Source organism: Neofelis nebulosa, chromosome 1 (genome assembly GCF_028018385.1).
Source record: "Neofelis nebulosa isolate mNeoNeb1 chromosome 1, mNeoNeb1.pri, whole genome shotgun sequence".
Taxonomy (NCBI): Eukaryota; Metazoa; Chordata; class Mammalia; order Carnivora; family Felidae; genus Neofelis; species Neofelis nebulosa.
Genome location: NC_080782.1, coordinates 57938982 through 57966141, shown reverse-complemented (window position 1 = coordinate 57966141; position 27160 = coordinate 57938982). Strand labels below are relative to the sequence as shown.

At 39.6% G+C, this 27160-nt stretch overlaps 1 protein-coding gene across 16 annotated transcripts in view; it reads right to left on the bottom strand.

Moving 5' to 3' along the window:
• TENM2 (teneurin transmembrane protein 2) overlaps positions 1-27160 on the bottom strand; it is a 1977383-nt gene that overhangs the window by 1227230 nt on the left and 722993 nt on the right. The window contains exon 1 of one of the 16 annotated variants that reach the window (XM_058722705.1): positions 19683-20130. The exons of the other annotated variants lie outside the window; for them this stretch is intronic. The gene's annotated coding sequence lies outside the window, so the exon portion shown is untranslated. Of the gene's footprint in view, positions 1-19682; positions 20131-27160 lie in introns of those variants that run through there. 16 annotated transcript variants of the gene reach the window in all.

Sequence of the window (27160 nt, the reverse complement as noted above, 5' to 3'; positions counted from 1 at the left end):
AAGCAAATTAAAATAAATTTCCTGATTATTAATGATGATAGAGGAAATGTCTAACGATTCAGATAGGTTTTGGCATCTATAACTTGATACTTGATAGAAATGTTTCCTTTCTTTTTGATCTTCCTGATCTCTATTTGGTTTTCACTTAAATTTTGGCTGGTTTAGGTCTGAAGTCTCATTAACTGACTGACCCAACGTAGCCCTGCCTTCCACTGCCTGTGATTTTTGCTAAAATTTAACAGTGGCTTCTTCATGACCAAGTCCAATGATACTTTCCAATCCAAATCTTACAGACCCCACTATCATGCATGATGCCAACTGTAGTGTCCTGTTTCCTGAAACTCTTTTCCACCTCAGTGTACATTACTCTCTCAGAGTCCTGCTCTTGTATCACTTTTCAATCTGGTATGCCTCAGCTGAAAGTATTGGTGCTTCCCAGACCTCTGCTCTCTTCTTTTAAATATGTGAGCCATTTTGCTCACCCTGACACTACCAGAGGGCTCTTGTCCATATTTCTCCTTTGAGCTTCAGGCCTTCATGTCTAACCATACAGGGCATCCCTATTAAAGGCATCTCAAAATCAGGTGGCCAAAACTGGGCTTCTAACTTTTTCCTACAAAACTTGTTTCTGCCCTAATTAAAACTGCTCACCACCTACCATATGCTCACCACCAACCTGAAAGCACTGTAAGATTTCCCTCTCCCTTCCTTCCTACCTCCAGCGAAGTCATATTGATTCCTCTTCCTAAATATGTTACAGATCCCTTGCCTTCTCTCCATTCTGACTTCTATTACTTCAGTCAATGCACTCAGCATTGCTCACCTGAATCACCACAGTGGCCTCCCACCTCAGACTCCCTGACTCTAAGCTTCAACCCCCTAATCTGTTCTTACTCCTAACACCAATCTGTCTTTGGGGGACCCGCATTATTTTCAGGTGTGGTTTTGGCATCTGTCCCCCAAAAGATGTTCTTTTTATGTAAATGGGGCAGCCATTTACTCAATGCCCAAACCAGAACCCTACATGTCGTCCTTGGTTCTCACCATTTCCTTTCTTTTTGCACCCAATTCAACAGCAAAAGTTGTCAACTCCACCTTGGAAATACACCCCATACCTGTCTGTATCTTACTCCAGATACCACTTTCACCTTAATCATTGCTTGGCTGGAAAACTGAGTTTCAGAACAAAGTTAGAGGTGTGCTGAGTATATCCCCATCATGTCCATTTAAATGTATTCCTCTTTCCTTCTCTTTCCTATAAACGAATTATTGGAACTACACGTTTAACTATTCTCAAGTCAGATGTACTGAAGCATAATTTAGGTACAGTAACACTCAGGAAGGGTGATTTTTCTTTAAAAAATATATGAATATGATCACAGCACTCCTTTGCTTAAAATTATCCAATAAATTCTTATTTCAGAGAGAATAAAATCTGAAGATTCCTCACCATGGCTACAGAATCCTTCACAGTCTAGTCACTGACCATCTTTCTGATCTCACCATGGAGCACTCTCTTCCTCCTTAACCTTGTTGTAACCACATCTGGTCTCTTCTTCATCTTGCCAACGCTCCCCTTTCATTTCTACCTCAGGGCCTTGGCATTTACTGTTCCTTTTACCTGAAAGAATCCCACACTTATTCAAATGCCTGATTCCTTCTTGCTAGTGAAGTCTCAGCTCAAATACCATGCCTTCAGAGAAGCCCACTCTGTCCACCTTTTCTATTAACTGGTTCATGTGGCACATACATGTATGTTTATGTACATAAATAGCACTCCCTCTTGTCTTCCAAGTCATTATCATTTTCTAAAATTATTTTGACCTTTATTTGTTTATTTTTTTTTCTATCTTATCCCAATAGACCATAGAATACATGTGTATTTACCACCCTGGTGCTGAAATATGTGCCTGGTACTTAACATAATCTCAATAAGTGTTTGCCGAACAAATCAATGATTCATGAATTATCTGACTCCTACAATTTCTAGCACTCTCCTTCACTAATGCTGTAATTCAGATCAAGTGAATGAAGACATCTGTTATCCCCAAATCCATCACTTTCTCTCTGGGCTCCACACCTTGGTATGTGATTTCTGGTGTGCCTTCTTTTGTCTTGATTTTTCTGCCTTGCTCACTCAGACTCATTCATTGTGTTTTAGTTAAAAAAAAAAAAAAGCCAGGGACACCTGGATTGTTGGTTGAGCATCCAGCTCTTGACTTCAGTTCAGGTCATTATCTCAGGGCCGTGAGATTGAGCCCTACATAGGACTCTGTGCTGAGTGTGGATCCTGTTTAAGATTCCGTCTCTCTCTCCCTCTGCCCCTCCCCCACTGCTCTCCTGCTCTCTCTTTCTCTTAAAAAAAAAGCTTATTTATTGATGGCACATCCTGTATATATAAAATATGGTGTTTGAACTTCAGGGAGAGCCCTGCAGAATAGTGACCTAGAGTAAGGTTCTGGAATAACATGGCCTAGAGTCTAATCTCTACTCCATCACTGAAGTATTCAGGTGGATTCCATAAAATCTTTTTGCCTCAATTTCTTTCTTTTACAAAGAATGGGACTCTTTTGAGGATTACATTATATATATAAAGTGCTTAGAACATCTGATCAATAAATAGCATGTTTTTATTTTTAAATAGCTATTATGTACTTTATTTAACATTTCACACTAAAATAATTTGTGTCTGCTTATTACTACTGGCAGGTCTTTGACGGCATGTTGAGACAGACTTCTCTCTCTTTCCCTCCCTTCCTTTCCATCTTTCACTCTTCCTTCCTTCCATCCTTCCTTCCTCCCTCCTTCCTTCCCTTCCTTTTTTTTCTTTCTTTCTTCTGATCCTGGGGCTAGGCACAAGTCCTGACACATCATAATACTACTCTATATACTTCTTAAATGATAGTAAGTTCATCTGGTGTAGAGGTGAGGTCCAAATGCATGTGAATAAAAACCAGTAATACATGCCCCCGGTAATTGTACAGATAAAAAACAAAGCAGCCAGGAATAACTGCTGTGTGGGTGTGTAAAGATGGGGATCAAACTGGCTTGAAAAGGATCATCAACACGAAAGAATAGAAAGTTCAAATTTTGGGGTAAAGCCTTGTCCTTTGAACACATCTCTTCCTTATCTCACAGGGAAATATTGTCTATTCTGTTCTAAAACCGGGAGCTAACATTAGAAATAGCATCATTTTATTCAGGCACAAAATCTTCCTTTGGCTCACATATTCAATCACCTATCAACTCAAAAATCCCAAAGCAGGTCAAACCCAATAATATATATGAACCCATAGAAAAAGAGCGCCAGTTTTGTTGCACTGCCTTTGAAGCACTGCCAACCAACATTAGATAAGGGCCAGCAAACTTTTTCTGTGAAGGGACACATAGTACACAGTTAGGCCTGTGGGCCATACTAATCAACGCTACTGTTATAGTACAAAAGCAGTCATCAAAAACATGCAGTCGAATGGGCATGGCTGTGTCCTAATAAAACTTTATCTATGGACATAGACATTTTAATTTTATATCATTTTAAGTACCCTTAAAATTATTCTCCTTTTCATTTTTTTCAACCTCTTGACAATATAAAAACAATTCTTGGCTTATGGGTATATAAAAGCAGGGACTTGGTCAAAATTAACCCATAGTTTATAGTTTGCTGACCCCTATGTTACAGTGATTACATTAGCTCTTTTCTTAACTTCAAGCAAAACGTGATGTAACTGGCTTTTCTTCATATACTGGAAGTAGTAATGGTGCATCTTCTCGTGCCAGAAAAGATGACTACTTTTGTAACTCCTATATAGTAACCCCTATAGCATGTTTTAATTAACAGGAAGGATAAAAAGAAAAAAAATGATTTAAAATACCTTCATATTAATCATTTGATGGACAGCTAATTCAGGATGCTATTAATCCTAATTGTGCCACAAACTTATTGTTCAATACGTTAATATGCCCTTCATTCTTATTTGTGTCAATTTCTGTACTGATAAGAGAAAAGAAAGTATAATGATAAAACATTATTATATATCCATGAGACCAAGATAACTCATTCAGCCAGTCATTGTTAAACAGAAAAAAAAATCACATAGTACATTCTTCCCATATTTTCAAAGGAAAAGAAATCGACATTGCTTTGTTGCTTTTACTCAACAGATATTTATCGAGAACATACTATGTGTAAGGCGATGTGAAATACAGCAACCTCTCTGGCATGTGTACAAGAATGATTCAGCTTTTTGTGCATTCACATGTAAGTGTCTGAAACAGTTAAATGAAAAATGTCATCATTCTTTTGCTAAACCTCAGAAGAAATGCAAGCACTTTCACTCAAGGATCAATATGACCCAGGGCCTTCGAGACCCCAGGTTCTCCAGAGAGTGCTACAGATTGACAGGATCGTCTCTAATGCTTGATTTGACATGAGATACAGTGAAAGACACGTAAACCCCGAGGTGAAGAGCCTCATCTCAGACAGTTCCATATTGGCCAGACAGGCATGGGGGCTCAAGAAGGCAGCCTACCTCTTCCATAAGTCACTTGTGAATTACTCTCTCTAAATTGGCTCCACAGCTGTGATTTCCAGTGCCTAGAGTACCCTCCAAATAGCTGGTTATGGGGACAAAATAAAAGCCTGCTTTTTCCTCAAACACACACCTTTTGGCAATCTGCCATCCCAACTCATGAAGGACATGCAGATCTGAAAAGTGACACTTCTGAAAATGGTAGATCAAAAGTTTGGCAGAAGGGCTGCTGTCAGGGACTCAAACACATAGCTTATTCCAGTTTTGGAGACCTACAGAGTAGATCTAGGAGTGAAACTTGGCTCAAAGGGAGACTCAATTCCTCAGACCCAAACATGTGACAATGAGGGAAACTGTACCAAACTCTTGTTTCTTTTCAAAGGAAACGAGAAAAGTTTAAAAAAGGAAACCAGAGGGGTATCTAGGTGGTTCAGTTGGTTTAGCATCCAACTATTGATCTTAGTTCAGGGCATGATCTAACAGTTCATGAGATCTAGCCCCTCCTAGGGTTCTGGGCTGACAGGGCAGAGCCTGCATGGGCTTCTCTGTCTCCGTCTCTCTCTGTCCCTCCCCTGCTCCTGCGTGCTCTCTCTCAAAATAAATAAATAAACATTAAAAAAAAGTAAAATAGAAGAAAAGTTAAAACCACTACCTACAGTATTAACCCTTTCTGGGAATCTGTAGGAAACTCACAATCTGGCTAGAGACGTGAGTTACAAAAACTGAGTTTCCCTGTCTTTCAGACAGTAGATATTCTGCTTTGATCTAACCAGCTGCTTGTGGTGGAGAGTTAGGAGATCTGAAAGTGATTGACAAATGTACATGAAAGCTGGTATTTCAAGGTACACCAGCAACCTGGGCTTAATGTACCACCTCTGTGTAGGGAAGTTATTTGTACACACACACATACACACACACACATCATATCACATCACATACGTACTGAAAGAGGTACAAAGGAAGGAGAAGAATAATGAGGAAAAGATTATCTTTCACAAACATACCTTTTATACATAAATACACACAGATACAGAAACAGTGAACAGAGAACCAACTTATCTCTCATGGAAAAGTGATTCAAGTCTTTTCAATCCTTCGAAAGCATGCTTTCTTTGAGCCTGGATTATGAGATAATTCCTGCATTACTATTTTCCACAGGTATCCTTCTGAAACTGTGTCAGCCATTTAATCTGCAGGTTAAATTAGACGCCTTTATCACCTGGCATAACTTTCAAACCCTGCAACTGTCTTACAGCCCTTCTGGTTTCATGGAAAGTTCACCAGGTTGACATTTAGTTACATGACTGAATTCTAAATAGGGATTAATAAAATGATTAATTTACTCTTCTCTTCTCCTCTCTCTCTCTCTCTGGTTTCCCCCATGAGTCATGGTTGGCCATCTACAAGAACACAATATCTAACTGAGGAAAACTGTCTTCCAACCGCAGCATCTGTCTCCCTGGCAAGCTCTGCTGACAGTTGGGCCCTGGCTGTGGAACTGTTCAAGAATCTTTTTCGGGCTGAGCTATTAGTGGGCTCTCATCCTTCTAGGTGCGGCTTCCTACTGATTCCACTCAATTTGAAAGATGGATTTGTATATATTTATCCTTCTGAGAATCTGCTATTGTGCAAATACCTCAAATTGAGACCCCCCATGGGAGGCCATGAATGACACAGGAGTATTTGGCGTTCCTTTTCCTGCAAAACATCTATAAAATAGTTCGGTGGTTCCCAAGGGTCTGCTTCTGGGTATTATATAAGCAGCTTCTCCTTCAGAAAAGGGAAAGGGATGCTTCAAGACACAGAAATAAAAATGCTCACATTTCTCTAAGGGAATTTCAAAATAGCAAGTTGCTTAAATACCAAGGAAAGCACCTGGTTTCTCTCCAAGCCTAAAGATAGCCTTTGATAGTTTAAGAAATGGAAGCAGGGGTGGGGGAAAGGAGAGGCGAGTGAGGAGGTCATGAACAGCACCGGAGAGATTGTAGAACACACAGATCATCTGGCAGTGCGCATCTGAGTAAGTTCTGTCATTTTCGCAATTCTATAAAAAGCACTTAGTTAAGAAGTTTAGTGTTTTGTTTTTTGAAAAGTGGTTAAGGTGGAGGCATATTTTGTGGACACAATATTCCAGTAACAGCACATCTGTCTTGTTCTAATTCAGAGCCTAAAATACTGCTGTCAGGCTCTCCCTTTCTTTCTTAAAAATTTCTTCCCAAATCTACTTTATCTACTTTTTTTTTCAAATAATTACTCAACCCTGAGACCCCCTGGAGGCTTCTGATTTTTAAAAGAATTAGAAAAGGTCTACAGTTATTATTAGATTCCATTTTAGAGAAGAAAGCAGAAAGTGAGCAAGATAGGCACGCCTTTATGTTGCCTGAGTTACTTTTGAAATTTGCTTCATTCAAAGGCCAGGATAGCATGGAGCACCTTCAAACTATAAAGTAAGAATTCCACTGGACCAATTATTTGTAACCTCTCACTGGAAGTAAAAATGATTTAACACCCCCCCCCCCCCATCAAAGACCTAAAGGCCTTTAAGAGAATCCAAGAAGCTTCATACATTTAATATTTTCTAAGAATAAGTATGGAGAAAAAGATTAAGCCTTCACATATCCAACTTATGTAAGTCTGACAACAAGAAAAAAATACACAGTGGAAAGGATTAATCTCAAACAAAACTTAGAAAAGAGGTTTTTGCAGAGTAGTAGTCCACTGGCTAGATCTCTTTTGTTTACAATATGAAGTAAAATTTGGACCTATTATATATTCTTTCTTATGGTCCCCCTTGTGAATTGAGGTTGTTAAAGTAACATTGTAATTATCTTTTATCTATAGCATGATTTGTTTATAATATGAAACTCCCTTTTACATTTTTAGATTCTTAATACGTGAAGGCTCTCCTCAACAGTCAGAAAAAAAACTAACATTGACATATGAAACAAATATTTATTTCACCATCCATTTTTTTTTCCGGAAAATTACGAATGGGACTCCCATAAAAACACTGCTACACATCTCGTTTTAAACATTTAAAAATGTTTTTCAGTTTTAAAGGTCATATTTAGAACTGAACCAACTATGAATATGAATAAGTTGTAAGCCCTGCCTAACGCGGGTGTCTTTTCAAGTAAAAGACAAGACTTACTAATAGTCCCATTTGTTGTCCATTAAAAATCTACTCATTGTGTTCACAGCAATCCACACGCCACTCTGCGAGCCTGCTTGGACAAAGCCTTTGCTTTGTGTGTATCAGATGCAAAATTTACTTAAATTCCAGATAATTGCACGTACATCTGCTAGGCTTTGTCACTGGTCTATATGAACATTTCCACAGTGTATACAAAGAGCAATTATCTAACAACTAAAGAAAAAGAAACAGTCATTTCGGCAAATTACAGCCAGCTCCTTTATCAAGGAGTAAGTTTGCTAAAAGAATGCTACCCCAAAACACTTTTTAAAAATAAAATGTATTCACTCACACCACATACATTAACTACACAGAACAAAAAAAAGAGCTTTTTCAACTGTCAAATTACTAGGTCTGAAACAAGGATAACTGCAATTTCAATAAAATCATCTCACAGAACACTGAAGTTCCCCTCTGGAGAAGAGATTAAAAAAACAAAACAAAACAAAAAAAAAACCCAAAAACAAAAAACCCTCACACCCAATTTAAACCAATTTGATGCACTGGTATAAATTCCTATTGTGTATTCATAACAAAATATTTCAATAATAGTCACTTACCCTGTTTATCATCTCAGTTCACTAATTTGAGACAGAAGAGCCAGAATCAAGATCACGAAGGAAAGTCAAAACAAGGAATATTAAAAAAACAAAAAAAACAAACAAAAACAAAAAAAACCTTGAGACAAAAATCTTAATTAACAAGTTTTCACTTCAATCCTTAGTTGATTGCAAACAGCCCTAAGGCTCTCCAGTGGGGCTATTTGGTCAATGTTTCTCCTGTCTTTCACTGTCCCCACCCCCCCCGCCCCCCCACCACTTTTCCCTCTGTTTTTTTTCTTTTTTTTTTTTAACTTCGTGAACAATCCTATTTCAAACTGTCACACTCAACATGGCCAACCTTCCTTCAAAGCCCAATCCAATTTTCAGACCTTAACACCTCATGCCAACTAAACAACATCAGCGGTATTCCACTTCCATGGCCTAATAGGGTAAATCTGTTCTTTTAACAAATTCTCAAAATATCTGCAATGATCACAGTGGTATCATTAGAATAGAGAAAAAAACTATGTAATACAAAGACTAAAAAATTTTGTGACATTTGACCTGTTTGAAATCTATCAATTCAGTGGCCATTTATTTCTTGCTTCACTTTCATTTAAATATCTTCATTATCATTTTGTAAAATGCATTATAGTACCAGCCAAAGCTATTAGAAAAAAAAAAATCAGCCTATTCCCCAAACTGGAGAACCATCATTATCATTAATATTTCATGGAACTGCATTAAATGAGACAATATTCAATATTTAACTATCTAATCCTATAGTAATTTATATTAGAAAATACCAACCATGTGAGAATTCAGCCAGTTGGATTATTTTATTGGATGAACCTTTGTCATTATTAATAACACTTCAGTATCTCATATTTTTTCAGCACAGAATGTAACATCCAAGGGCTAAAAGTGATTTTGTTTCTAATTAATTCTCAAAATCCTTGGGAGACAGTGATGGGAGGATAAATATTAATTTGGAATTGAAGAATAAAAGACTGAGCCTTTAGATGCCAAAGTTTTACTAGAGATGTGGATTACTTGCCTGGGCCATATATGTCACTAGGTTTACTAATAATTTAGTGAGGAAGACCTATTTAAGCCTAGGAAAGTCTAAATTATGGTGGGGGGGTCAGGAGGATGCAGTTTTACTTCTTTCAAGTACCACAATTATTACCAATTTATAAGTAGAAAGTTGGTCTGATCTATTCTCCAGAATTCCTATTAATTTGCTTACAAGTAATCACACAGACATCCAGATGTTCTCCATATGTACTTCAAGCAAATCCCATTTACCTATTTCTCAGACCATTTGTCAACTTTACATATTTATACATAGGCAAACCAGCTCATTTGAGGTAAATTATCTTTAACTTCATCAGGAGCAGAATTCAAATGGATAACTGTTTAATATGAGGCTTGGTGATAAAGCTCTACGTAACAAGCATTTGAAATTGGTGTGTGCCAAAATCTAAAGAGTTATGCTTAATACTAAACAGAAATGTCCACCAATTGATTTTAAGCAAGAGAGAAGTTCTCACTGCTAGTCGTCTTTCAAGTTTATACACCAAGCCACTTGTCATCCCTCCCTTAAAACCCTAAAGTCACTCATGGGATAATGGTAAATATTTGCTGGGGGCTCTTCATTTATCTGTTTTGTTGACAGCTCCCCCTCCTGGTTGGTTATTGATTGATTGATTGATTGATTGTTTTTATTTTGAGGAAATTCCACTTATATCTTGCTGGAAATCGAAATCTTCTTATCTCATTATAGAACATGAAAGGGTCAGAGTATGGATTTCCCAGACTTCCTAGTTACAGGGGTATGAAGACTTTATCAAGATGCAGCCAATTGAAGGGATGCACCAGCCCAGAACTTTGAAACGAGAGCTAGGGACTCCCAAAAGAAAGGACAGGGGTTCCTTCCAGGCCTGGTATCAACAGCCATATCCAGGGCAGTAGTGCTGGTTGATACTAATGGCAGTGGCAGAGCCCAGTGTCAGGGATGTGGAGGGCTCCAGCTGGGCACCCAGTATGCAGTGGCAGAAGAAGTGCCAGGTTCCACATCTTTCCTGGTGATTCCATAATTCCCAACATCCTAATGTTCCTTTTCTGTTTACATTAACCAGAATTAGTCTGTGCAGATTACAAGCAAGACTATAACCTGATCCCACAATCAAAAATAATAATTCCAATTGTGCTCTTATTCTGTGTTGGTTAATTTTATAAACTGCTGAAAAATAAATTAAGAGCTCCTGCAATATTGTGAGTTGTAAAGAACATTCGTTTTCACAGAGACTAGGAAGCCTCCCATCCAGAAGGACCCCAGCAGCAAATGGTAAGTGATCTCATAAATCCTTGGAAATTCATGTACCCAACAGGAAGAGTCAACAATCAAAGTTTAAATGAGGAATACATCAGTGAAGACCCTTCCTATTTTTCTCAGCCATGGCTTCTCTGATTCAGATCAACAAGGAACAGAAGATGGAAAAGAAATTTTGATGTATCTATGATTTGCTGGAAATGAGATATGCACATCTTGAAAATCACAGAAAAAAATGAGCATTAATCAAGAGCCTGACCAGTGATATCAAAAGTCAGAGCTGACTGCCTGAAGTCTGGAAGCTATTACCTAGGGCTGTGGAAAGGGTCAGTGTCTCTACATACTCCTCCGATGCCTTCTACTTTCAGAGCTATTCACCTGGTACTTTTCAAGACTATTACCCTTCCCACAAATGACTGATAAAAGATGAATCTAAGAGAGTGAACAAGTTTTGAAAATTAACTCTCTGAACCTCCATATTCACTATGCTTTCAAGTTCAACAGGGAAAATATTCCGTTAGAGAGCATTTTTCATCTATGGTATTTTGGGAACACTTGAAAATTTTCTTTCCGTCCCAATTCCTATAATCTTCCAAAAGTCACTCATAAAGGAAAGGTAAATGATAAACTGATTCATTGGTCATGAAGAATATAAATTGACGGCTGTGGGGTATGGAGTCATTCAGGCATTCACTGGCTGAATTTACACAGGTAACAGACACATCCTAAAAATGACCAGCATCAAAATTTGTCCTTACTCTCAAACCTAGATGTTAACCATGATCTGATTCCTCGTGGCAAAGATCCATATTTTAATACTTGTCCTTTGGTTTTACTCTTTATTTAAATATGTCTGTTATTAGATATCCAAAGAAAAATAAAAATAAAAACAAAAACAAAAAACGAAAGAAAGAAAAGAAAGCTCAGAAGTTATGTCCCTAACCTCACCTGAAGCTATGCTTTCCTCAAAGTAAATACATTTGGAGTTCGAAGGCAATGCTAGTCAAAACAAAACAAAACAAACAAAAGAAAAGGCAAGAAAAAAACCAACTTCTGTAATTAAAATGTTACTTTACACACACACACACACACGCACACACGCATCACGGTACTTTTGCCTATATAATGTAAGCTTCTAGACCAGAGATCAATCATATACACACAACACCTAAACTGTGTACGACTCTGCATACACCCCATGGGGGATTAATAAACACTTATGAATTGACTGACAAGAGAAAAACCAAGAAATGACAACCTTAAGGGTAGCCGTAACACAATTTTAACTTGAAAATTGCCCAGGAATAGACTTCACAATCTATGGGAACATACACAAATCATATAAAAAGAAGTGCGGCCCCTCATATACCTAGAGTGGCCTTAGGGAATAGCTTAGTGAAAAATCACTGTTGCAGAAAGTGGAGTTCAGTCTCTCTAGCTACTGTTTGGCTTCTGCAGTGAATCCAGGTGAGAGCAACTTTTATTCTGTAATAAATCTATTACAGAATAACTTTTAAAACATAGATTAGAATAGATGCAAAATTTAGCTCACCTCTAGAATTCTCTTGCTATGTCAACAGGTATAAAACTCCCTCTCCCTCTCAATTCTCAAGACTCAACGTGCCATTTTAATTTCTCTGCATTCAAATGTGACAAAAGCATCATCTACAGTGCTTAAATAGTTTCTTCAACAGAAGCAGCCCCAAATAAATGTTAATTAACAATAAATCATAATTTACTCATTGTCTTCTTTAAATGATACATTAATGGCGTGCTGTAATTCTTAAAACACAATTCATTCAGTATCGCCTTGCAGACAATCTCCAAATGCCGCAAGTTCAAAAGTGGCTTATTTTCTTCCTTTTAAGTTTGTATACACGTTCTACCTTGGGGGTGTGGATAGGACAGATTTATAAAAATTCAGAGGTCTCTGAAATTGAAGAATTACAGAAATAAGATGATACTTCTGTTAACAATTAGGCTTGCCACATTTACTTGAAATAATGGCTATTGCAGTTGCTACCTATTTTAAAAAGCTACTTCCACAATGATAAATTTCCAAAAATGTATTATGAGAGCAAGTGGGGAAAAAATAAGACATAAGCTGTGAAGATCGATCCTCTTAAAAGTAGAGGGGGGGTTAAAAAAAAAAGAGAGAGAGAGAGAGAAGAAAACCAGATTGGATTGAGGTAAGGAATTCTTTTAAACAAAAACACAAGAGATAAAGATAAAAGTCTGTGTATGTTTTTACCATCAAAGACCAAACACAAAATCTATTTTAACTCACTGCCTTAGGAGTGCTGTCTTAGCATTCCCTCGGTAGAGTAGCATGTACTGGTCAATAACTTTGCAAACACCACCCTGCCTATCACCTTATCCGATCCCAGCCCACCATACTTCCTCAGATTCCCACGCTCCGTCACACAGCCAACCCGTGGGCTTGGTCATCTGCCTTGTCGAATCATTCAAGCCAGATTTCCAACACACACCTTGGAACATCTAAATCATTATTTGTTTCAAAGTGTTACAGAACTCCTTACTTTTCTTTCTAACATTATCATCAAGTGGTTCGGAAAAAGTCTGCTAGTGATAACTCCCAATGTTTTACAGATTTTCCTACGTCAGGCCAAATACATTTGGGGGTGACTCTTCTCAGTTTTAGTTCCCTACATTGAAGCAATGAGAAAGGATAGTTTTTTATGCTGTTGTTTTTTTTTTTTTTTTTTTCCTTGTTTTGTTGGCAGTCTCCTCTGGACTGTGGAAGTGATGATTGATCATTTTTCCACACTCATCCACAGCCCTCTCTGTGGCCACATGTAAATTCGCCAATGGATAATTAAGCAACAGACACATCCAATAAATATAATAAATAAATTTGATTTTTCCCCCCTTAGTAATTGGTTTCATCTGACTGAGTCTGATTATGTGTGGGGATATATAAACAGGATTAGAGAGGAGAAAAATTAGATGCTGGGTCACACAAATTGCAGAGTCCTAACCACTGTGAAATGTTTTTGTAATAATTACATTATTATTCCTAGGGTTAAAATATAGAGAAGCAGTTTGTGTCTTCTCAAGAAGTTAGGTCAGGCTAAAAATAAAACTGATGGCATGATTATTACCATGAGGAAATAGTAGCCACCTACAGAATACATTTCCCTCTGGTCTGCATTCCCTTCCCGCCATTCACATTGCCCTTCCCCACACTTCCATCAAATCCATGCACGTAGTGCTAAACTTGAACTCGCATCTCCAATTTCAGGCGTCATACCACACCAAACTACATGAGTGAAAATGAGCTGGGCATAGATGGTGGAGAATGAGCAGATGTTTGTATACAATTATTGCCTGAACAAATCCTAAGGCAAAATTAAATTAAGTCACCTTTCTGATATATTCTTGAGGATTACAAAGAACAAAGTTTTATCTTGTAGTTTAAAATAAGCACGCTCCCCTATATCCATTTACTTTCTTAGACATACTTTTGGCATCAAATTACTCTTACCATAAGATTTAGCTCTTATATGAGCACAGTACCTGACCTGTCTTAGGAATCCAAAAATGGTTTATTGAAAGAAAAAAAAAAAAAAGACTGAAAGACTGAAATACTTTCCTGCAGCTTTAATTTGCCCATGTTCTTTGTAAGTAATATCTACTGAAATGTGTAGTATATAACCATATACTCTTACATTTGAAATGGTTCAGAAAAATTATCACAGCTAAGATCACAAAGTCTGTTGCAATGAGTTCTCCAATAATACCTATGATTTTAGCTATGTAGATGTCTACTATTTAGCCATATGCATGGACATAACTATCTTCTCTAATAGTTCAGTTTCATTCTTAGAAATCATCTAAGAACCCAACTTGACTATTTCTAACATTCAAAATGCAATTTTCAAGTGGCACTTTAAAAAAAATGTGTCACAAATATAGCAGGCAGCATATACAAATTTGTGAAATGGTTATTTTACATTATGGGATTTTTTTTAACCTTTGCCAAAATCATTTCTACTTAATGATATATTTCTTTTCTCCACAGATACCCTTATTCCTGTAATTAAAGTAGGAGAAATGTCAAAACACTGAGTATCAGTTAAATCCTAAGCAATAATAAAAATGACATTTAAACATAAGCTTTTCCCAAAAGAATCCTCTGTAGAATTGTCCTCTCTAAAGATTTAAAATCAGTATGTTATTGTTAGTATCGGTCTGATCTTCATCATATGAATTCTATTCTCCAATGTTAACCCTTGCCTCCTTCAATGGAAGTTTGGGGGAACCTAAATAAACAAAAGAAATGATTTATTCTTTTGAACCAAATTCATAAATAAGTCCTTTATTTTACAGAGTCCACAACTCCCTTTTATAGAACTTAAAAACAAGCACTTTACCAAGGCCATATGAACAGAAATGGATCATAGAAAATTTCTAATATTTTTTTTTAACAGGCTTGAGCCTATCTAGTCAAATCATTTAGTCATCAGAACAATTAAGCAGAATGTCTTCTGGAAAGCCGAGTTCCAAACTTTTACAGATCTGCATCACATTTCAGAAATCACCAACTAATACAATAATAAGGACAGCCAAACTGAGAAATCTAGCATCCTGTTTGTATTACAATAACCTGTGGCTGAACTACATTAATGAAAGGGGGAGCTGGGGGGGGGGGGGTAGTCTTCACAGGTGATCTAAATAAATAGCAAGAAGCACAAAGCCTCCTCCAGAAGGACTGCAGCTAAGGCCCGAGAAGTGGCAACTTCTAAAGAAATCACCTCTCTCCTCCCAAACCAAGCACTCACACTTTCCCCAGACAGATGCGGTATCGTTAGCACCCATCACCAATATTCTGGTGGGAGCCACAGAGCAGTGATGAGATGAGGAACACAGGAAAACTGTTCCACCAGAGTCAAAGGTCAATTCATATTGTCCGGGGAGAGGCGTGGGGAGTCTTTACTTGGGAAAATAGATTTCATTTTAACATACAACTGTATTATTCACTCTCTAGATCTATTCACTAAACTTAGATGAAAAGAGTTGAAACGCCTGCTCTCTTTTCATGCACACTGCTGCCGAACAGCACAGAACTGTACTTTTTTTTTTTTTTCCCCCCTGATAATCCTTTCGGTCTAAAAGGCTTCTAATTCTACATTTAGGGGAGGTGGGCCAATTAAAGTCCTTCAGCAAAAATGAAGGAACTTTATTTACAAACTATTTCTCAAGGTGTGCCATTTTTTTTCTTAATTAGAATTCAGAAGAAAAGGTTGCAATATTTCAAGTGCAAAATCACACTGTAGTACATAGTATACTAAATAGACTGGGGCACTGAGTAACATGAATTTTAGAGAAAAGATTTTATACCTCTTCAACTTTATGAAATCTTTCAGAAACAAGAGTAGGGTACTCTTAACACGGCTAAAATTATTACCTTAAGTAAAAAAAAAAAGTATTTTATCTTCGTTAGGTAGAGAAAATAATCCAAATGAATTTAAAAAAATATGTTACCAATACAACAAAGTCTTGAACAATGTGAATGTTCCTTTTATAAAGCAAAATAGGAACGTAGCACAAAGAGATACTTTGAAACAGCTACTATTTGCTCTCACCACAAAAGACTTCTGAGATTTCTGTTGGGTTCACAAATTTTAAATGAGGTATTATCTAATTAGATACTATAGCACATTTTATGAAACACTGCTATGTCCCTTTCTATTTGGAACATATCAAAAGACACCCACCTGCCTCCTAGCCCCCTGCAAAAAAAAAAAAAAAAAAAAAAAAAAAACAACAACAACAACAAAAAAAAACGTTCTTGCCATCTCCCCTGAAGGTTGTCAATTTGGTGTGTGCACTGTAAGGGCAGAATGGAGGTTTCTGACCGTGAGTAGATCAGCACTACTAACAACAAAACTTTTGCTTTACCCAAAGTGATGAGAGACAAAACATATACTTTTTCACATAGCCCCATTTGAGGTAGTAGCTTGATGTAAGTTTTGTCTCTTTAAATCTGACTTTGAATTTAAGTTTGAGTTCTTAAGTAGGGAGGGATAAAGGCCCTTGCCAATGACCTTGACCATATTTCACCAAAAATCACTTCTCAAAATTAGTCTAAAGAGAATAGAAAACAAAGGAAAAGCGTGCCAATACAGGTTTTCCTTAAGAACACACAAGCAGTTCAAAGTTCCATTCAATTACACAATGAAAAGGATAGCAATTACTTTTAAGAAACATTCAGTAGCTCTAGCATAATAAACACCTCATACATGCAGAGAAACCTCCACTCTTATCAAAATGAAAATAGGAACCCTAATAATAGAGGCAAATGTGACTGTCAAGTTCCATAAGCCAACAGTCTCTTTCTATATATAGCCTTCTCCCCCAAACTAAGTTACCTTCTCTCCATGATGTTTGGAAATGCAGAAATTCAACACAAACACCAACTGAAAGTAAACTCGCTCATTTATCAACAAGCATGATAAAAATATGGAATTACTTTGATACATAACCTGAGATCAATACAAGGCACAGAAAATTAAAATGAGCTTAGTTAAGATTCAATGGAAAAATGTAATACTAATAATAATAAAACCACTGACAGGCCACAAACACTATACCACACAGACCCATAGAAGAGTAATTACAAATCCCACTGGTTGAACAGTCATCTAACCAGGCACTACACCCAAAATGTAGGTATGTTTAATATTTTAACATAAATTCTCCAAGCTTTTCAGAAGTTGCCAGGAAACTGGAAGCACAAAGAGGGGTGGGTGGGTAAAAACCCACCTCAGTAGGAAAGAGTATGTTCCTTAAATCAATGAACTCTATCGGTCTTCACAGCTAGTGAAGATGCTGGTACTGAAGCTAACTGTGATGTTTCCTAAGTGAATTCATGCTCTGAATACATTACATAACAATTAGAAATCTTGCCCCATAGGCTGCATAAAATGAGTCCTTAGCCTGGGCAGTTAGGTGTTTGTGCCCATGTGTGTAGAATATGCCAAAGAAATAATACAGCTGCTCAGCATGGGGTAAACTGCTCTCTGGTTTGGGTCCTAGAATGAGAAAATCATGATGCTTTAGAAGACTTGGCTTCTCAGGATCATAGTTTACTATATGTATTCATTTTTCTTTGGTACCCAGACAAAACAAATGCTCACTCAAAGACAGCTGTGATCCTAATTAATGGAAGTTGAGTCCTACCCCCTCTTCCCCAAACTTGATCAAAATGGTAAATTCAAGCGAGGGTCCTTGAAAATATTTTAGAACAGCAATTTTGCCATCTCAAAGGACCTATGAGTAAGCTGAGCTTTCATTCTAAATAAAATGCCTTATTACCATCAGCAAACTACAAAAGTAGAAATAAGCTTTAGATCTCAGGAATCCTGTCCACAGTTTCAAGAAAAGCCTTTGTCAACACAGGCAACCCAGAACAGGTGAATTTGCATGGTGTCTTGGATTTCCTCTATGAAAAAGAGGGTCTGACCAGTTGAGTGAATTTACAGTTTGTTTTTGTTCTTCAGTCCTGAACAGGCTGCATGCACTGTTTTATGCTGTTCTTCCAACAGCAGCTAAGTTTACATTAAAACAAAGTTTAACAGTATTACTGCAAACATATTCTTTGTACACAGGTAACCCGCTGTTCCGTGATGTGATGTGGCAACCACAAAGCAGAAACAGGCTTCCTTAAATAACAGTACTTTCCCTTTATAAAATCTGTGAGCCTCAGAGTACCCCTGAACTGGATATTCTCATCTCAGTCTAGAGTTCAGAGCTCCTCAAGATAATAATATACATATCAAAAATACAACCTGGTCTATCCCAGACTTCCCTCCCTACATTTATGTTGTCATTATTGTAGCTCATTTTCCCATGGCTTAGCAGAAATTTTACAACTATAAACTGATTTCTTTTTAAACTGCTGATTTGCCTTTACTTACTGACCCATCAGTTTCTCTACTGAACTGCAACTGAAAACTTAGGGGGGGAAAGAGCAAAACAAATTAAACATGGTAACAGCTAAGAACCCTCCAAAGAACTTAAATGATAGCAACACATTAAAGAACTGTTGTATATTAATTTTTAAATAATATTTAAAACAGATCCTGGAAGCAAGAGTTACAGAGTCAGTTCTATTTTTCAGAAAAGAGTTAGAGTTCAATTTGCATGCATTATGCTGGCTATTTTAAATAATTTTATTCCATGTGTATGGTAGAAACTGCCCTTCCCCTCCCCAATTGACATGATGCCACTTCAAGTAAGATCTAAGAGAGGGCTGGTTTGGCGTTAGATACTGCTATACACATCTCACAATTTTGAATAAAACCATACCAGCAATCTCTCTTCTTCTCCACAGCCCTAAATTTATTATTAAGTAAATTTCGCAATAGCTCAATCACTGGAGAACAGGACAATATGTGATACACTAAACCACTTATATGTTTATTATCTTCGCAAGCAACATTAAGTAGTGGTGTCTATTATATTGCCTCCTGCAAATCTGCACCAATGTGATGCAAACCAGCATTTTTAAGAAATTCTCTTTTGGAATGCAAATGATCCTTCCCCCAATTTTGAATATTTTAGCCAGCATGTACCATACAGTAGTTCTGGAATCACTGGCATCTGTCATGCTGTCAAAACTGAGTCAAAATGCATTGTAATCCTGGAGAAGGATAACCTTAAACATCAATGCAACGTTAAAATGCATCCTAAAAAAAAAAAAATCCCTATAATTGCGATGAACATTAGAGAGAAACCGGCAGTCCTTCTGCAGAGAAATAACAGTCTGCTCTACCAATCTTTCCCCTCCCCCCTGAAACTCATGCAACTAATGATGACCTCCCGAAGTGCCGATTTTAAATGTTCCAGCATTCATCTGAGGATGAAGGAGAAAAAAAAAATACACAGAAAACCACGAAACAAGTTGCAAACTGCACAAACGCAAGGAGAGAGGGAAAAGAGAACTGCAGCTGATTCAGGAGCGATTGCAGAATGAGGAGCAACAGAAAGGAAACAAGGAAGAAAGAAAAGGGGGGGAAAAAGCCTTCAGCATTAAAGAGTAAGAAGTGAAAAACATTTACCAGCGGCTCGGTCAGTAGCTTCGCTCCCTGACACCATCTACATAGAGAGATAACTTAGCCTAGAGTCTTCGGTCCCAGCTCGCTTTGGAGCAAAATTCCTTCACTTCGAGGGGGCAACACACACCCTCAGGAAAGAGGGAAAGAAGGGGAAAAATAATCCCAAAGACCAAGACAGGCTTTCCCCCTCCTCCCTCTTACCCGCCCCCCGGACTCCCCAAACGGTGCTCGCTTCTGCACAGTTCTTCCCGCTGTGCAGCTAAGCTGCTGCTGCCGCTGCCGCCTCGGCTGCTGCTGCTGCTGCTGCTGCTGCTGCTGCTGCTGCTGCTGCTACTTCGGAAACGATTAGGAGGAGGACGCCCAAGCACGACCTGAGCCTGCGAGCCACCCAGGACCAATGTGCAACCTGCTCTGGAATCAAACCCATAACACACGCACGCACACCCAGTGGCTCCTGCACGCGAGTCCTTGCGCGCACACACGAGCCCGCCCGCGCGCCGCACAGACACACGCGCACACACACATGCACACACGCGCGCGCGCGCGCACCGTCGCCCCCCCCCCACCCCCCCCCGCCTCTACACACACAATCACACACACACGGAGCCGCCGCTCACCGCCCGCCAGCCAGCCAGCGCAGCCCCGAATGGGGGGTGTGAGCCATTCCCCGGGCCCCGAGTGCGCGCACAGGCCGCGGCCGCCGGGGCTGTAGCTGCTGGGGCTGCGGAGCCCAGGACCAGGGAGGGGTTCACGCCTACGAGAGAGGGGCGTTAGGGGCACGTGCACCCCTTTGTCTGCAGAGAGAACCCCGACCGGGCGTTTCCGAGACCAGACACTGAGTGCGCAAACCCCGGGCGGTGCAGAGTTCAGCTCCGCTCTGGGGTTGGCCAGGAGCGGCTCGGTTCCCTGCCTGCACGCACCAAGGATTCAGTTCTTCGAAACCTGACGCACCGAAGCTGCACCCGGGTCCCTGCACTCAGGGGGGAATAGCAAGCCGGCACGTCCTGCGGACGACCCAAGCCAGCCTTGACTTGCGAGCATGCCCAGTGCTGGGCTGGAACCCAGAACACGCCTTCCAGGGTTAGGAGCGCGGAGAGGGGGCAGAGCCAAGTTGGGCGGCTTCTTGAGAAAAAAAGCGGGGGTTCCAGTGCCTTTAGTCCCTGCTAACCTGCCTCACCTGGACTGCTCCGTGGCCCTGAACCTGCCCGAGAGGGCGTGGCGCTGGGAAGCTAGGCATCCAGACCTCAGAGAGGATTTGCTTTTCTTCCCCTCATAAAGGAAATTCCAAAAGGAAGTAATTCCCGGCCCAGGAAAAGCTCATTCAGTTACAAGGTAGTTGCCAGAAAATCCAGAGGGCCTGTCAGTGGTAATAGTAACGGCTAACACATACTGGTTACTTATCCTGTGCAGGCTCTGTGCTACCTGATGCTCATGAAATACCTGATTTTATCCTTCCCAAACACTATATGAGCAACCCTAGGAGGAAACTGAGGTCCCAGTATATTTTACCAACTGCCAGTGAATGACAACCAGTGGATCCGGGAATCCAAACCTGGTGCTCTGACTCAGACACTAGAGACAGAACACAGTGCACTGATGAGCTGTAGACACTTCCAGCAAGAGAAAGGGCCAGTGGATGTTTGGGTGATAACACCCTCTGGCTTTCAAGCTGTACCTGGCCTGTCTTCAGCAACCTACAAATCTTTGAAAAGCTGCATGCCTGCAATTTGCCATTGTCCAACACAATGGCAAACCCTTTTATTAGGTGTTACATACTTACCAGTATAATCTTTAAAGTAACCTTGTAGGGGTGGCTGGGTGACTCAGTAGGTTAAGCATTGGACTCTTGGTTTCTGCTCAGGTCATGATCTCAGGGTTGTTGGGTTTGAGCCCAGTATTGGGCTCTGCACTGACAATGCAGAGCCTGCTTAGGATTCTCTCTCTCCTCCTCTCTGTCTCTACCCCTCCCCCACTCAAGTGCATGCTCTCTCTCTCTCTCTCTCAAAATAAATAAGTAAACTTCAAAATAACCCTGTAAAGAAGCTATGCTTATTCTCATTTACAGACGGAAACAGAGATGTCCTGTTACTTCCCCAAGGTGAAAGGGTCTGATGATGGGGTATAGTTTGTTTGACTCCAAGCTACATGTTGTCTTTACTAAATTATGTGTCTTCCTTAACTGCAATCCAAATAAAGCCATGAGATGAGGGCATAGCAGTTACTTTTTATTTCATTCAACAAACATGTATTGATTTCCTACTAACATCCACTCGTTCAACAAATATTTATATTTACTAAGCATTTACTTCCTTCAAGGCGCTGTCTTAGAGGTGACAGATGACAAAGACACATGCCAGTACTCTGAGTTTAGAGTCTAGCAAGATGATGCTCATATGCTAATGATGCTGAGTGAGAGCTTCCCAGGAAGATAGCTTCCTTCCACATTCATCTAACAAACTCCTACTTGTCCTTCAGCTCTCTGTTCCACTGTCACCTCTTCAGGGAAGCCATCTGTGACCTTTCTGGTTGAGTCAAATCCCCCTTACCATGGGCTTTCATGGCATCATGGCATCATATAACTCTCTTTTTTTTTCCTTTTGTGCTAGGATTTTGATAGTATATGTCTCCTCAGTGCAGTCAACCCCCTAGACTGTAACCTCCAAGAGGACGGAAATTTGTCTATTGTAATTTCCCATCAACCTTATAGAGCCTGGCAGATGCTAAACTTTCTCTTGATCCATCTCCTTCTTTCACACACATATGTACATGCACACACACACACACACACACACACACACACACACAGAAACTACTCTTGGAATAGGAATAATCATTCTTAGGGTAGGAACTGTTTTCCTTTCCATTTAACAGACGAGTCAAAATGAGGCTGGCAGAGGTTAAGTAGCTTGCCCAAGGTCACACATCTGGATAAGTGGCAGAGAAGGACTCCAACACAGGTCTGTCTGACTGAAGTCCACAGCCCAGACCTCAGGCTCTACTGTTTGTCTAGTGTTATCCAGCAGCCACAGACCACATGAAAGCAGCTCATGGGAAATAAAGTAGACAGATTGCTGGGGATGGCATGAAGGAAGATACAGACAATTCAAAATTGCAAAAACAGAGAAGGCATACACTAGGATTTCATAACCTACTACTGAGCACCCCCCCTCCATATGTCAGGCACCTTGCTCAGAACTTTTCTTATGTTAACTTTAACAACACTTACTCTGGCAAAGTGTTGTTATTCCCATTTTTCAGATAAGGAAACTAAGCCAATAAAAACAAATCCACCTGACTGTAAACTACAGGGACAAAGTTATATACCCATTTTTTATTTTACATTTTATTCAATAGTACCTGTCAGACATTAAACTCCCTCTCTCTTCCACACACATACACACAAGCAACTTGCGCTATGTTTTATGGCTAGAAAGTCACAGAGCTAGGATTTTCACCTAGGTTGACTTAAGAAATTCAGGGGAAATTAGGATTGGGGTGGTCACTGGGGGATTCACAGTTGAGCCATGCTACAGTGCTGGAGGCTTTATCTGGAACTGTCCAAAGGGAGAGCCACTGCTGTGCCTTTTCTATCTCTCATCAAATATTACAAGGATTATGAGATTCAGAGACTGAAAGTTACTTGCTCAAGGTCACAGCCAGTGTCATAATGCAGAGGTAGATTTTAAACCCAGGACTTCCTCACTGCAAACTCATGGTATAGAATGTCATGAGTGGCAGACAAGAGTATCCAAGATCTTCAGAGGTTTCTGGCTGGGAGGACCAGGGAAGTCCTCACTCAGCAAGGAGCTGCTTCAGTGAAACCAGCAAAGCTTATGGCGCCACCCTTCCTACCTGTTACCATTCCTCTGGGCTCCACCTCCCTCAGGCCCCTGTTCCTCTGCCTGTACAGGCCTCATCTTGAACCCAATGCCTCAGCCTGCCTGCCTGCTAATTTTCCGCAGCAGCAGTGGTTACAAACCAGAGCAAAGTAAAAACTGCATTTTGTACAATTCTGCTTTCAGACTACTGGGCATGCTCAGTGACAAGGAGAGACTTTGATTACAAACAGGAAGCTTTTGTTAACTATTTTTCCATTTTGGAGTATTACTGCAAAATGGGATATCTATAGGTAGCCTTCTGCAGAGATTCCCAGCCTATGAGAATTCTTAGTAGTCTAGAAGAATGAGATGCTTAGATATGGAAAAATATCTCAATTCCATGCATTTTCTACCCTGTTTCTAGTATTCATCTCTCTGTTCTGTCCACTCTGTAGGTGCACACAAAAAACATCCAGAAATTGTACTCATCTATTTACATACCTGGCAGCTATAGACACATACACCAGCTGTAACTACACACCAGTCCTTGACTATGGATTTGTCTCCTGTATTTGTTTGGCTATTAACTTGCCCTGCACTGAAATCTGATGAATAAAATGAGTGAGGGATTGTTAAGAAGATGTTAAATACTACCCCCTCCTTCCTTCACTCTAAGAATAAATTTATTCCCTAGAGAATGTTTCAGGAGGCAGAAAGCTCTCTGGGATTCTCCGTAACCCCTTCCTACATATACATTAGTTTGATTTTTCTCATGAGAGCAGCAGAATCTTTAACTCGTGATGAGAATAACCCATTAAGAAAGTCATGAAGGGCAATCTTCAAGGAAAACTGTGCTGAAAACTTGGAATGTTGGCGGACATTCTACTCTGGCCCTGGGATGTGAACTTGAAAGCTTTTTGAGAAGTCCCCTAATAATTGAAATGTTGACTGCTTTCATGGAGATTGCTGCTGTTATCGCCCATCGCAATTCTCTGAAGAAGGTACAGTCATGATTCCCATTTTATGGATGAAGAAACAGAAGCTCTTGAAAGGCAAGCCACTTACGGCAAAGGCATACAACCAGGGAGTAATAGGGCTAGGGTGCAAGTCCAGGTCTGTCTGATGCCAAAACCTGTGTGGTGAACTCTACGTTCTGCTGCCTTGAACTTCTGACATTCCTCTGCACATGGAACTGGAAGTGGGGAGAGGTGGGGTGAAGGAGGAGGCTTCTTTGCACTTGGTGTGCACAACACTCCGTGTATAGTGATACTGCTATCCTCCTAGGAAACTAAACTCATGTAAGACAGCCTTTCTAAAGGAACATGATTTAGTTTATTCTGCAAATTGGAAAAGTGATGCATATGGAGCCTAGTGGGAGGAACCCATCCAAAAGGGTGTCATTGGAGCTATGGATTCTGCGTCTCCTTTGATATGCCTTATTCCTTTTGCCGGTAAGTAGCACTGCAAGGAACTTGTCAACCATTTCCCAGATCATTCTCTCTCGACAGATATTCCCTTCGATTTCCTAGAAACCTTTACAGGGTATACACTTTGGAAGATTCTTACTTTCTTAAAGATGGGAAACTTAGAAGGAGAGACAAAACGCACATTTTAAAGTCACTGCAGTTTGCCATGTTTGTTTCCAGGATCTGTCAACATCCTTTTGAAGATTCAGTCGAAGCTATGATTTTCTGCTTTTAAGAGAGGACAGGAAAGACCCTTCAAAATGTGATCTCAACCAGCTAGATTAAGCTCGTGCCGAGTAGTTCACACATGTGCCAGCATTTGCATTTTTGCATAAGATCTTCTATAGAAAAGGATAAGGAATGGTAGTCTTGGTTCTGTAACTTAAGTGTGGAGATTGCATCTTGTAGAGTAATCATTCATCTTTCCAGAAATCAGTCAGATAAAAAGAAATGATGTCTGAACAGCTCACATAGATGGGATAGCATTAGAATTTCAATCCTGAAAACCCCTCACACAGTTGCTCAGAGCTGATGTGCTTGAGTTTTATGTAGTATTCTAACAGGTCTGGATTTACAAACCCATAGAGAATCAGAAAATAACAGGCAAGCTGCTCTTGTTAGAAAATAATAACGATGACCAGATAATTAAAAAACAGGAGACGAAATGTAAATTTTATATAAAATATGTTGAAGTCTTAATTTATTACATGGGTAAGTCTCCAAATACCCACATTTCAACAGAACTTCGAGTATCTTCAGAGGACAATAATGTAGACCAGCAAATGGTCAACATCTATTAATGATGTTGATTCTGAATCCATGCTTGATTATTATCTGATGCCGAAAAAGTAAAGGCTAGAGTTTTCAGTTTATCAGTTTCAAATCTCCATGTTGTGGGGGCTCCTGGGTGGCTCAGTCACTTGAGTGTCCGACTCTTGGTTCAGCTCAGGTAATGACCCCACTGGGTTCATTAGGTCCTGGGTTTGAACCTCATGTCCCACTCTGTGCTAGCAGTGTGGAGCCTGCTTGGGATTCTCTCTCTCCCTCTCTCTGCCCCTCCCCACCAGTAGTCTCTATCTCTCAAAATAAATAAACATTAAAAAAGAAGAGAAAAGAAAAGATTAAAAAAGAAGAGAAAAGAAAAGAAAAGAAAAGAAAAGAAAAGAAAAGAAAAGAAAAGAAAAGAAAAGAAGAGAAAAGAAAAGAAAAGAAAAGAACGGCTCTCCATGTTGTGGTTCAGAAGTGGCATGTGTTTTTCCTCTCCTGAACGAATGCATTTTGATTCATTTGATTAGCAGTGACTACTGGACGGGGTCTCAAGAGGGCTTTGGAGGCCACATCCACAGGATCTACATTATGCTGAGTGCTGAGATTGATTAATAATGGCTATTGCTGATGGAGACACAATAGAGTGCTGTACATGCCATGCATTTTCCAAACAGAGCCAAACCTCACTTCCCAGATTACGCCCTCTAACATTCTCCCAGCACCTCAGCTCTAAGTCAAAATCAGTGACTCCCATCCAAGTAGATTTTCCTTTCTCCATGGTTTCCCTTCTTAGTTTCATTCTGTCTGGAACAATACCTCCTCCTTCCTCATTTCCATAGGCCAGTTCCTCTTTCAGACCCCCATCAGGTGTCACCTCCTTCCAAAATTCCTCCCTGAATGCCCCAGCCAGAACTCTTCTCCCATCTTTCTAAGGGAACCTCGTTGAAGGTGTACATCATGTCTCCCTTATATTAAGATTATTTATGTTCTTGCCTTATTTTTCCTGCTGGACAACAAACTCCTTGAATGCAATAACCCTGTCTGGATCATCTTTGAATCCATCATCATGATTCACACAAAGACTTGCAATGAAAAAGTGTATGCTATAGGAATATATAAATAAATGAATGTCAGATGCTCAATATCTGCTGAATTAATGAACATAAGATTATTATTACTACTCTCCTGCTATGTCACAAAGAGATTAAGTTACATTTTGTAGGCTAGAGAATAGGGCTATGGTTGGGGAAGAATAGGGCTAAGGTTGGGCTTAGCTAGACTCTAAGAATATGGCAACAAAGTTGCAGCTTTTAGGGGGCTCCCAGGTGTGGGGGGGAAGACAGGAAAATACAAAGATGTAATAGGTCACATTGATACTTGACACTCAACAGAAATTCTAGTCTTGACTTTACTGTCAGGTCAATAAAAA